Here is a 13258-nt window from a genome sequence, read left to right on the forward strand (position 1 = left end):
AAATGTGGTATATACATGCTACCTGGATGAACCTTGAAAACATGTTAGGAGAAGCCAGTCACAAAACACCACATCGTTATATAATTCAATTTATATAAAATATCCAGAACAGGTAAATCTATAGAAACAGAAAGTGGTTTAGTGGTTGCTTAGAACTAGAGGAGACAGGGAGAATGGGGAGTAGTGGCTAAGAGGTATAGAGTTTATTTTGGGAGTAATAAAAATATTCTAAAATTGATAGTGGTAATGACTGCATAACTCTGAATATACTAAAAGCTTACTTTAAATGAGGATACAGTATGGTATGTGAGCTATGTCTCAATAAAACTGTGGGTTTTTTGTTTTTTTTTAACCCAGTCTCTGTGGGAACTTTCATAATTCAACCATTCCTAAATTAAGGTTAAGGACTTATGCTACTTCAGTACCTGCTTCCCATGACAGAATACAATCCCATGATAGAATATAATGCCCTTTTACACAAAAGCAAAACTATTGCCCCACCTGGGTGTTAGGAGATGCACTCCAGAGTTATTTATCCAGCAGTAAAAAGCTGCACTGTAACATCCACACTGTTGCATAAAGATTCACAGTACACATTTCCCTAATTGGGGGCAGAGGGGTACTGTATGCATTGACTTTTATATATTTAAAGGTGGCTTATTCTGGAATTAAATATCTGAATTTGATACTCATAAAAGCAATGTCAACCTGCTCTAGCTAGCCTACATCTAAGGAAAAGCAAGTAATTTTGTCCATTCTAGTGCTAAAAAAGTATAAATTTTTGGAACTTCTGAATTTTTGAGGTTACCCTGATCTTTTCTTCTCAACTAGAGATAGTTTCAGAGGACAGAGAATCTAAAAACTGAAACCCTGTGTTCTGACTAAGACTGAAATCAAGCTCATTAGCCAGCCAGCAAGGCATCAGAATTTCACACAATGAAGCTGTCCTAATTTTCATTCTGCAAACAAGCCACAGAAGTTCTGATATATATCCCAGTGCTAAAGCTGTATATTCTAAATATACATTTCAAATATATAGGCTTTAAAATTTTTAAGTCAAACTGCTAAAAAATAATAATAATACAAAGATACATATACAGTTCACACTTGAAAGTCCAATCTAAATGTTTTAAGTACAATCTCTGGAAACAGAATTCCCTTTTGACTCCCCTTGCTTAAACAACTTGGTCCAGTTCCCATTCAACTAGAACAAATTCACTATTTTACTCTCATCTGTTTATAGATGGGTCTCCCTGCAAGATATTATTAGACAAAAAGATTCCACTATATAAAAACATTTGCAAAACACTGCTCTCATCACCACTGATAACGTGTACTGTTAAATACCTGTACTATATACAGTTCTTCTTGGAGTGGGTGTGGGCTACTGGGGAAAGACTAGTTGAAGAGGATCTAGGTAGCTGATTTACCATGGAGGATGGGAAAACAAGTACACTGAAAAGGCATCATCTTTTGTTGGCATTCTCTAAATGTTTCATGATCTGGATGGAAACCACTTTTGAAGAACACATTCAAAGGGAGCTACTAGTCCCCCATACTGGCTGTGTCAATGTGATGGAAAATTACAAATCCTGATCATTTCATAAGAAACATCCCAAAGAAGATGCTCAATCCTTTGACAACATTATTAAAGCAAAAAGTGAGAAATTTTGAGGGAGAGAGATAAATAATTCCTGTAGTCTAAAGGGAAAAGGAGTAACATTCCCAGCAATAGATAGAGATTATTTCCTCAGCCTACCATTTAAATAAAAAGAGAAATATACACACTGGAGATGGTTTATGTTATATTAACTTTGCCTGAATTGCTATAATAAGGTATATATTTTCATCTATACCTTATCTTATTCATATGACATGCAATGATCATTTTATGAATGCTTTAGCCCAATATGCAAAAAGGCAAATTTATTTCACAAAATTATTGTAATTAGTTTTATCAAGGGCTGGGCATGACGGCTGATGCCTGTAATCTCAACACTTTGAGAGGCTGAGGCAGGAGGATTGTTTGAGGCTAGAAATTCAAGACTAGCCTATGTAGCAAAGTGAGATCCTGTCTCTCCAAATAATAAAAAAATTAAAAAATAGCCAGGTATGGTGGTGCACACCTGTAGTCCCAGCTACTTGGGAAGTTGAGGCAGGAGGATGGCTTGAGTCCAAGAATTAGAGGCTACAATGAGCTATGATGAAGCCACTGCACTCCAGCCTGGGCAACAGAGTAAAACCCTGTCTGATCTAAAAAAAAAAAAAAAAATGTGGGTAAGAGTAAACCCACAAAAAGCTTACATCTTATCTTATATCTTTCTTGATCATGTATCCTCATTAAAACCAAACAAGTTCAGAAGGTTCAAACTACTGAACTACTCCATAAAAGATGTTCAAAAGCTTATAAACAGTCTAATTTGTTTCATCAGGTGACATTTTAATTTTTTTGTCCCTCATATTCTGTGTATTTTGATTTTTACAAACTAATGGTGATGGTAACAGATCATCAAAATATATTAAGTAAAAACTGACAGAATTAAGGGCAGAAACACTTCTACAATAACTTGAGACTTCAATACCCCACTCTCAATAAGGATAAAACAATCAGATAGTAGTAAAGAAATAGACAATTGAATACAATAAACCAACTAGATCTAACAGATATATACAGAATGTTGTACCCATCAACAGAATATACATTCTTCTCACGTGCACATGGGACATTCTCCAAGACAGACCATATATTAGGACACAAATTAAATCTCAATCAATTTTAAAAGATATTTACCATATAAAGGGTCTTTTCTGATCCCACAGCAGGAAGAAGTTAGGAACCAATGAAAAGGAAAACTGGAAAATTCACAAATTTGTGGAAATTAAACATACTCTTAATCAATTGACCACAGAAGAAATCACAAGGGAAATTAGAAAATACTTAGAGAAGAATCAAAACAAAAACATGACATATCAAAACTTACGAGATGTAGCAAAAGCAGAGCTATGGAAGAAATTTATAGAAATAAATATATTAAAAAAGAAGAAAGATCTCAAAACAACAGCCCAACTTTACAACTTAAGGAAAAAGAAGAAACTACACCCAAAGCTAACAGAAGGAAGGAAATAATGAAGATAAGAGCAAAAACGAATAAAACAGTGACTAGAGAAACAATACAGAAAATCAACAAAACCAATCTTTTCTTCAAAAATATTAATAAAATTGACAAACCTCTAGCAATATTAAGAAAAAAAGAGAGAAGGCTCAAATTACTAAAATCAGAAATGGAAGTAGAGACACTACTACCAATTCTACAGAAATAAAAAATATTATAAGGAAGTACTATGAACAATAGTACACCAGCCAATTGGATAATGTAGATGAAATGGACAAATTCCTAGCAACACAAAACCTACCAAGATTGAACCACAAAAAAATAGAAAATCTGAATAGACCCATAACTATTAAGGAGATTGAAGCAGTAACCAAAATTCTCCTGACAGAGCAATGCCCTGGACCTGATGGCTTCATTGGTAAATTCTACCACTTAAAGAACACCACTTCTTCTCAAACCCTTCCAAAATAGTTTAGAGGAAGAAACGCTTCCTAACTCATTCTATAAGGCCAGCATTGCCCTTATACCAAAGTCAGACAAAGATGCTACAAGAAAATGACAAACCATTATTTCTTATGACCACTGATGCAAAAATCCTCAACAAAATACTAGCAAATGGAATACAGCGGTATAAATGCAAACTAAAACCACAATGAGCTACCACCTCCCACCCATTGGATGGCTATAACCAAAAACAAACATAAACAGAAAATAATAAGTGTTGATGAGGAAAGATTAGAACCCTTGTGTACTGTAGGAATGTAAGAGGTGCAGCCACTATGGAAAACAGTATGGGGGTTCCTCAAAAAACTTAAAAATAGAATTACCATGTGATCCAACAATTCCACTTCTGAGTATATACCTAAAAGAATTGTAAGCAAGGTTTCAAAGAGATATTTGTATACCCATGTTCATAGCAGCATTATTCACAATAGCCAAAAGACAGGAGCCACTCAAGTGTCCATCAACAGATGAATGGACAAGCAAAACGTGATACACACATATACAATGGAATACTATTCAAACTTATAAAGGAAAGAAATCCTGACACTCTATAACATGGATGAACCTTGAAAACATTGTGCTAAACGAAATGTCAGTCATTAGAGGACAAATACTATGATTCCACTCATGTAATATACTTGGAGTAGTTAAATTCACAGAGACAGAAAGTAGAACAGTGCTTGCCAGGGAATAGAAGAAGGCACGGAGGGGGACTTATTGTTTAATGGGTATAGGATTTCAGTTTAGGAAGATACAAAAAGTTCTGGAGATGGATGGTGGTGATGGCTGCACAACAATGAGTATGTACTTGATGCCACCGAACTATACACTTAAAAATGCTTGAAATGGTAAATTTTATGCTATATATATTTTACCATAAATTTTAAAATATTTTTTTAAAAAAATCAAAACATGAACCCTGTGCTTAAAATTGGGGGAAAAGTCAAGTTTCAAATGTAAATAAAATTAAAATTAATGAGATGAAATTAAAAAGTGAGAAAGACTAGTTTTCACCATGCAAAGGAAAAGATCTAGAAAGTGTGTCTACCATAAATTAATAAGTCTACAATTTTTTTTTTTTTTTTTTTTTTGAGACAGAGTGTCACTTTGTTGCCCTGGCTAGAGTGAGTGCCACGGCGTCAGCCTAGATCACAGCAACCTCAAACTCCTGGGCTTAAGCAATCCTACTGCCTCAGCCTCCTGAGTAGCTAGGACTACCGGCATGCGCCACCATGCCCGGCTAATTTTTTTTTTTCTATATATATTTTAGTTGGCCAGCTAATTTGTTTCTATTTTTAGTAGAGACGGGGGTCTCGCTCTTGCTCAGGCTGGTCTCGAACTCCTGACCTCAAGCGATCCACCCACCTCGACCTCCCAGAGTGCTAGGATTACAGGCGTGAGCCACGGTGCCCAGCCAATAAGTCTACAATTTTTGTGGGGTTTTTTGAGACATGGTCTCACTCTATTGTCCGGGCTACAGTGCAGTGGCATCACTATAGCTCACTGCAGCCTTGAGCTCCTGGGCTCAAGCAATCCTCCTGCCTCAGCCTCCCGCGTAGCTGGGACTATAGGTGTGAGCTACCGTGCCTGGCCATAAATTAATAAATCTAAAATGTTCTTGTCAAAAATAGAATTCTTTTTAATTCATTAAACTCTATTATATGTAGGCAGTGTCCCGATTTTTATTAATGTGACTGTACCATAAATAATCTGTTGATTTTATTATTTTTATTCAAAATATAACCAATATCCTTATACTCTTCATAATCTTAAATTATTTTCTCCATAAGGAAAGATGTGAGGCAAAGACAGCAAGGGCTGGGCACTTCTCCTTAGGATGCTCATCCTCAGCATGAATTGAGATATGAACAGAGATTAAGAAGTGACAAACTCCAGTTTTCAGGAATTAAAAAAAGTGACACCAAGTACCTTTTTTTTTTAGCTTATGAGCTACATGTTACTTGAGCTTTTCACATGGTGCCTTTACCATTTAATACTTAGACTTCCAAAAAGTTAGATTTGAATATTTACGTAGAAATGTATTACCAAATCTGATTTTTTGTTTTTAGATGGTGCCATTTCAGATTCCTAATACTACAATCCCCTTGTACCAGCAATTGACTAAAACCATTAAGAAACCTCTCAACTTTCTGTGAATAGCCTTAACTGTACTTAATTTTTTGTTAGTTAAAATACTTTCTTTTAATTTTTTCAATTGGCAAATAATAATTGTAAATATTCATGGAGTACACAGTGACGTTGTGATATATATAACTTGTAGTGATCAGATCAGGGTAATTAGCATATCCATCATCTCAAACATTTATCATTTCTTTGTGTTGGAAATACTCAATAACCTCCTTCTAGCTATTTGAAACTACATATTATTAACTATAGTCATCTTACAGTGCTAGAGAACACTAGAACTTATCCCTCCTATCTAGCTATAATTTTTTCTCATAAAGCCTTTACTAGGGCCCAAAAGTATAAAACAAAAACAAACTAGAAATTGTCACTACCACTTCCCTTCCTAAACAAAGTTTTCAGGAATCCTCTTTACAGTTTAAATCTAGAAGTTCTTAAAGTGTGGTCCGTGGATCCCTAGAGTCCTGACACTCTTGTAGGGGACCCACAAGATCGAAACTATTTTTATAATAATACTAAGATTAAAAACCTTAAATTAAAATTACTGGCACCTTGTAGCAACATCAAACTGTAACCTTAGCCATTTTATTTTTCATCATCAAGCATTAGCAGATATAAAAAAAGAAAAAGCCAGTTTCACTTAAGAATGTCCTTGAAATAGTAAAAATTATTAACTTTTATACATCTTTTTAATATTCTGTGTGACAAAATGGGAAATATGCTTAAACATTTCTGCTACATCCTGAATTACAGTGGCTGAAGGCTATCTCAAAGCAGAGTGCTTCAGTAACTGAATTAAGAACTTGAACTAGCCTTTTCTAATGAAATACCATTTTGAAAGAATGACTGACAGACTATGGTTATGCAAATTTGGGGATTATGGCAGAGGTTTTCTCAGAAATGAATGAAACAAGCCTGCCTGTCACTTCAAGGAAACAACTGGCAGTCATACTTGTTGCCAATGATAAAATTTGAGCATTGGAGCAAAGATCAGAATTCTGGAAAATTCATATCCACCACCATGTCACTACCTGAACAGTTTCCCAATAATTTGCTTCTGACGGAATGGGTGGTAATATTAACAAATGTGATTTTCCTTGATATTGTATATTGAAATATGTCAACATTTGGAAGGATCTGCATCTGACCTCACTGAACCAATATTTACAAATGACCAAAGAATACTGTTAAAAATTCAAGCATGGATATAAGACCCATACAAATTTCAGACCAATGGATTTTAAGGTAATAGAGTATGAAAAAAATCCACAATATGATTTCAGATTCCACACTGCAACTAACCTTTAAAAAGTTACCACTTGTTGAGTTTTGATACAATGTCACACAAGAATATCCACAATTCTCTGAAAAGGCTATTAAAACACTCTTCCCTTTTCGAGCCATTACTGTGTGAGTCTGCATTTTCTCCATGTATACTTCAACCCAAACAGCATATTGCAACAGACGGAATGCAGAAGCAGATATGATAATTCAGCTGCTTCTATTAAACCAGACATTAGAGATTTACAAAAACATAAAACGATGCCACTTTTCTCACTAATTTTTTGTTTTGAAAAAATAGTTATTTTTTATTAAAAATGTTTTATATTAACAGTTTATATTAACATGTTTATACTTGTCATTTTAATTAACAAAAAAATTATATTTCTGTTTTCATTTATAATACAGTGAATACAGATATAATTCACAAAAGGTTTTTTGGGGTCTTCAATAATTTTTAAAAGTATAACAAGGTCCTGAGACCAACAGTTTAAAAACATCTGACCTAAAGAATAGAGTATTGGCCGGGCGTGGTGGCTCACGCCTGTAATCCTAGCACTCTGGGAGGCCAAGGCAGGTGGATTGCTCGAGGTCAGGAGTTCGAGACCAGCCTGAGTGAGACCCCGTCTCTACTAAAAATAGAAATAAGAATTATCTGGACAACTAAAAATATATATAGAAAAAATTAGCCGGGCATGGTGGCGCATGCCTGTAGTCCCAGCTACTCGGGAGGCTGAGGCTAGCAGGATCACTTAAGCCCAGGAGTTTGAGGTTGCTGTGAGCTAGGCTGACGCCACGGCACTCACTCTAGCCTGGGCAACAAAGTGAGACTCTGTCTCAAAAAAAAAAAAAAAAAAAAGAATAGAGTATTAATATCAGATCTTTGCAACCAAGAAGAATAAGTACATAAGATCATCAGTGGGGGAAAAAAACTTTCCTAGGAAAATTACATGAAAGCAGAAAATGAATATAATGTCAAATCAAAACTGACCTCACTCTACCTATATAACATCAATAAAGGAGAAAATAAAACAAGACAAAGAATGCTTAGATGAAAATAATTTTGCATAGCCTGGAAACATCATACAATATCCTGATCAGATAAACACATATATACCCATTAATATTTTGATAGTATTTTTTATAGCAGCACATGACAGTCAAAGAAACACTCAATCACAAACTCAAAAACAGGTGATTAAAATAGCAGCCACCACCAACGGGAGGGAGACAATCCAAGGTTCTGTCAGAGGGAAAGACAGGGATACTTCAGCAGCTCTCCAGTAGCATCCCAGGGCACCCAGCTCAGGGTCTAGCTGTTCTATTTAAAACTTACTTACACGTTTCCAAGGCAGGACAGTGAGACTAAGCTCTTATTCAACCCCAAAGAAGCAAATGAATCATAGTTGAATTAATCTGCACTAATACTACTGTCAGCCAATTGTCCTTTTTCAATTTACTAGATCTCTTGAAAGACTGAGGAAAAACAGTAGCAGTAATACTAATGTTTACTGAGCACTTACTATGTGCCAGGCACTGTGGGCTAAGCACTTTACACGTATTAACTCATTTAATATTTGAGATCATCTTAAGGGTATACACCATTATTATCCTCATTTTTTGGAGTTGAGAAAATTAAAGCACAAAGAGGACAAATAACTTGCCTTAAAAATATATAAATAAAAATAACTTGCTTAAGGAAAGTCAGGATTCAAATCTAGCCAATCTGGCTCTGAGGTCCAATCCCTTAGTCACTACACTATAGTACACAGGCAAAGTAACCAACGGTAACATCTGCAATTTAAAATTCAGTGCCCACCCTAGACAATTTCTGTTGTTTACATTGAAATCCATTGCCTAAGGGAAGCTCCCAACTTGCAGAGGGCCCCTGACAGGTTCATCCATTACCATTCACACACTTTTCAACTCCCAGGTACTGGGAGACTTCAAGCAACAAGAGTAGATTCTGGAAGATGAATACTGTTGAGGAGGTTTAAAAATGATCCAAAATGTAGAATATAATACAAATTACAAAATTTCACAACTCTTGGACCTCTTTTCCCTCTGCTAATGGAGGTAAAACCATTATTACATAGCAGGCTATCTAGTTTCTAAAGAAAAGAACGCCTCAATTCAAGTCAATTGGGAAAGCTTTATAAAAATTGCTTCTACAAAAGTTTAAATTGCATTAATACATTTAAATGTTTTTCAACATAGGCCAAATACAAGGGTAGCTTTAAGCCTACTCTCTTCATTTCAGAATTGAGAGTGAGTCTGCAGTTATAAATATGATGGAACAAGTCAAGTTAGAGTTTTGAGGTCATTAAAAAATGAACCTATAACTTCACTGTCGAATTTAACTTAAGAGAAGTGGACTGGGAAACTGACAAATCATATTAGAACTGTGCCTTCAGGATGAGAAATAAGGAGTGGATGAGGCACCGCTAACTGATGAGGCACCGCTAACTCACAGTAATTCTACATAGGAAATACAGACCTTCCAGGGTTTTGTTTGGTTTTGACATTTGGCACGTTTTAAAATACGTACCATTTAAAGCACATTAAATAAATCACTTCTTTTTTGGCCTACTAAACTGAAAACATTCCACAATACAATTACAAAAATAACTTTCTGGTTTTCTCAGACAAACCAGACAATTTGTAAGAATAATTTCAGAGGTTAACAAAGAAAGTGAATTCAATTTACATAAAGATTAAGAAACGGACATAAAAGGTAAGTGAAAATGAGTGATCAAGAAGACAAAGTCCTTTCTAACTACAAGTTGTCACACATTAAAATTAAACACCACTACAATTTTGAACACTCGAAGAAAAGAAAAAAACCCACACACGATTAATATTGCCAAAGAAAATTTCCGCTAATTGTTACCTTCAGGCACTTGAGCAAGCTATGTTACAACGGGAAATGGGCTTTAAACTATCAACATTCACACCGATTACACTGTGATGTATCAAACTCCAGGAGAGGAACCCAACCAACTCAAACTGTCCTGGTCCTCATAAGAGGCTTACACGGCACAGGGGAGAAAACAACCGCAGAGCCAAATAAGCCTTCGCGTTTGGGTCACGGGAGTCCTTGAACACTGTGACTGAGAACCCGCAACTCAGGAAGGCCAGCAGTAGCGAAGCTCTGCACTGTCATCTAGGGTGGTACGATTCAGGTTCAAATCAAACCCACAAGGCGACAAGTTGTAAACAGAGAACACACTTGAGACCAAACCATCCAGCGAGAGGAGGCAAAGGCGACCACCGCCGATTTCGCACCCAATCCCACTCCGCTGGCGCCCGGCCCGGTACCCCAGATTCCCGCAGCGCAGGGGCGCCCGCCTCGGCCGCCGGCTCCCCCCGGGGTGGGTGCCGGGCGGGGCGCGCTCGCCCGCGTCCCCACCACCCCTCGGCTGGGCTCCGCGCTCGCCCCGAGACAGACGCAGGGTGGAGGGGCCGCCTCCACAGGAGACCACGCCGAGACCTCCGCAGGGACCGGGGCGGGGGGCGACCGAGCGTCCAGGGGCGGGGGCGGGGGGCCGTTTTCCCGGCAGCAGCCAAAACCCCAACCCGTCAGGGGTTTCCTTCAACATCGAGCCTAGCCCTCCACCCCCGTGAAAGCCGCGCGCCACACAGTCTGAAGGGACGCGGCGGAGGGGCCCGGGGTCGCAACTCCCGCCCCGGACGCCGCCGCCCGCCGTTCCCGCCGCTCCCGCGGCCCGGGGAAAGCAGAGGGGCGGCCGGCCGGGACGCGCGGACGGCGGCGGGGCGCTCACCGGCTCGGAATGGGGCGCCGGCAGGACTGCGCGCAGCCGCAGCACTGGGCTCGGCACCCGACTCACGGCGGATCCCCTGCCGCCCGCTGCCCGCTGTTTTCATACAAACCCCGGCGGCAGGCGAGGCGGAGGCGGCAGCGGAGGCGGTGGAACCTGCCCGCATCCCGGGCAACGTCAGCGCGGCGCCCCGCCCACCGCACGCCTCGGCCAGCCGGCTCGCGCGCGCGCCGGGCGGGAGGGGCAGGGCGCGGGGGGGGGCGCGCGCGCCGGGCCGGAGGGGGAGGGCGCGGGGGGACGGGCGCGCGCCGGGCGGGAGGGGGCAGGGCGCGGGGGGGCGGGGCGGAGCGCGGGGGGCAGCCGGGGACGGGGGCGCGCGCGGGGGCGGGATTAGGGACCCGTGTCCCCAGCACCCCCGGGCTTTGCGCGGCCACCGCCCAGCCGGACCGAACAGAGGGCGGCTCCGCACGTTCTTCATGTCACCTTCCCCTACGCTTCCAACGAGGGCCCCCGCCTCTTCCCGGCGTGAACGGGCGCCCACCCCCACCAGCATCAGTCACTCCCTAAGAAGGCTTTCAGCAGCCGGACTAGCGGGTCTTAACTCCCCCCACTGATGGCGGGTCGCAGCAAACCCTGGGGACCGCACGAAAGCTTAGACCTTTCCTGACCTCAAGGAGAGTCCATGGTAAGAGGCAGTTCCCACACAGCTGGACTCCCAGAAAACGACATGGCACTTTGTGGCTAAACCTCAATAAATTAGATGCCTAGTGCTGCAGGGAACAAAATGTTAAACAGCATGCTGATTTGTTTGGGTTTTTTTGAAAGATGCCTACATATAGTCAACGGTAATGCTAATTGCCCACTGAAGGCAAAGACGGAATGTTTTATCTGAGCCAAAGTAATGTGTCACAGAAATTACTGATACACCCTTCTGTTTTGACTGTACTTAAATGCACTGTAATATATTGTTAATAAATACTGACATCATTTACTTTTCCTAAGGCGCATAGATCATGTTTGCTGCTATTTATGGTAGGCAGTAAGGAATGTAAAATTATACAGCTAGATAAGGGAATAAAATGAGAGCTGTGAGGGTTTTGTTTTGTTTTCTTATCATCTTGTTAAACAAAATTAAGACTGGGCGTGGTGGCTCACACCTATAATATAGCACTTTGGATAGCCAAGGCGGAAGGATCGTTGGAGACCAACCTGAGCAAGAGCAAGACCCCGTCTCTACAAAAAGTAAAAAAAAAAAAAAATAGCTGGGCGTGGTGGCAGTGCCTATAGTCCCAGCTACTTGGGAGGGAGAGGCAGTAGAATTTCTTAAGCCCAGGAGTTTGAGGTTGCAGTGAGCTATGATGACGCCACTACACTCTAGCCCAGACAACAGAGTGAGACCCTGTATCAAAAAAAAAAAAAGAAAGAAAGAAAGAAAGAAAAATTAAGCAGGTGTGAAGAGGTTCAAAAAATAATCCCAGGTGCGCCACAGTGCTTCTTGCAGCTAGCCCTTGGCAGTTGTCTTTACTCAGATGAAGGAGAGACTGCCATTTTATAAATATCAGTTTCCCCCATTGTGAGCACCAAAAAATAGGTTACAGTATTTAAAATAATTTTAAAACAACTACCACGCCAAACCAACCAATCCGACAGGTATTATCTGAAAACATCTAATTACCTAAGAATACTTAACATTTTACAAAAATGTTAAATATATACTAAGATACATGAAACTTTATTCAAACAACACAGTCCTTAATGAACCAACTTGCAATATACACAGATATAGATATAAATGTGTGTGCGTGTGTGTGTGTGTGTGTGTGTGTGTGTGTGTGTGTGTGTGTGTGTTTGTAGCATTTTAATTCTACTTTAGCAAGGCACCGTGTGCAGACGGGTTTGATGGCAGGACACAGACTCAGAGATTAGCCTACACAACTAGGTAAATAGCAGAATGTTATGTAGCTTTGAAATGATTCCAAACACTTACATAGTTTGCCACGTGAGTGATACATGTTTTGCTGTGATAAGAACTTGGAGTGTACTCCCCCACCCATTGAGAATGTGACTTCACCCCTTATCAGACCCCCACCTGTGTGAACTTGGAGTGTTTCTAGCTAAGCATTTCTGGTAAGTCTCCTGAACAGATCTCATTTTTTAAAAAGACGTGAGTAAGATACTATGATTTCTCAATCTAAATAAGTGTTCGTATTTATATATACTTTTGTTTTTTCCTTTTAGAGGTGCTTCCCACTGTGTGAAAAAGAAAAATTCCTATCACTTTCAGATCACTTTCTAAATCGTAGAGTCTAGACAAGTGTTTTGTTTTTATTTTTTCTTAATGACCAAAATAAAGTAAACTTTTTAACAAAAATCACAAACATAAAAAGTACTTCCTTTTTCTATTTAATAAAACTGTTGAGCATTTCTCAAAAAAAC

At 39.6% G+C, this 13258-nt stretch overlaps 1 protein-coding gene across 2 annotated transcripts in view; it reads right to left on the reverse strand.

The window, feature by feature from the left end:
• Positions 1-11051, reverse strand: part of AGTPBP1 (ATP/GTP binding carboxypeptidase 1) — a 169247-nt gene extending 158196 nt beyond the window's left edge. The window contains exon 1 of one of the 2 annotated variants that reach the window (XM_045562705.1): positions 10826-11051. The gene's annotated coding sequence lies outside the window, so the exon portion shown is untranslated. The remainder of the gene's footprint in view (positions 1-10825) is intronic. The other variant, XM_045562707.1, reaches the window with a different exon arrangement.
• Between the last annotated feature and the right edge of the window lie 2207 nt (positions 11052-13258).

The sequence above is a fragment of the Lemur catta genome, chromosome 10 (assembly GCF_020740605.2).
Source record: "Lemur catta isolate mLemCat1 chromosome 10, mLemCat1.pri, whole genome shotgun sequence".
NCBI classification, from domain to species: domain Eukaryota; kingdom Metazoa; phylum Chordata; class Mammalia; order Primates; family Lemuridae; genus Lemur; species Lemur catta.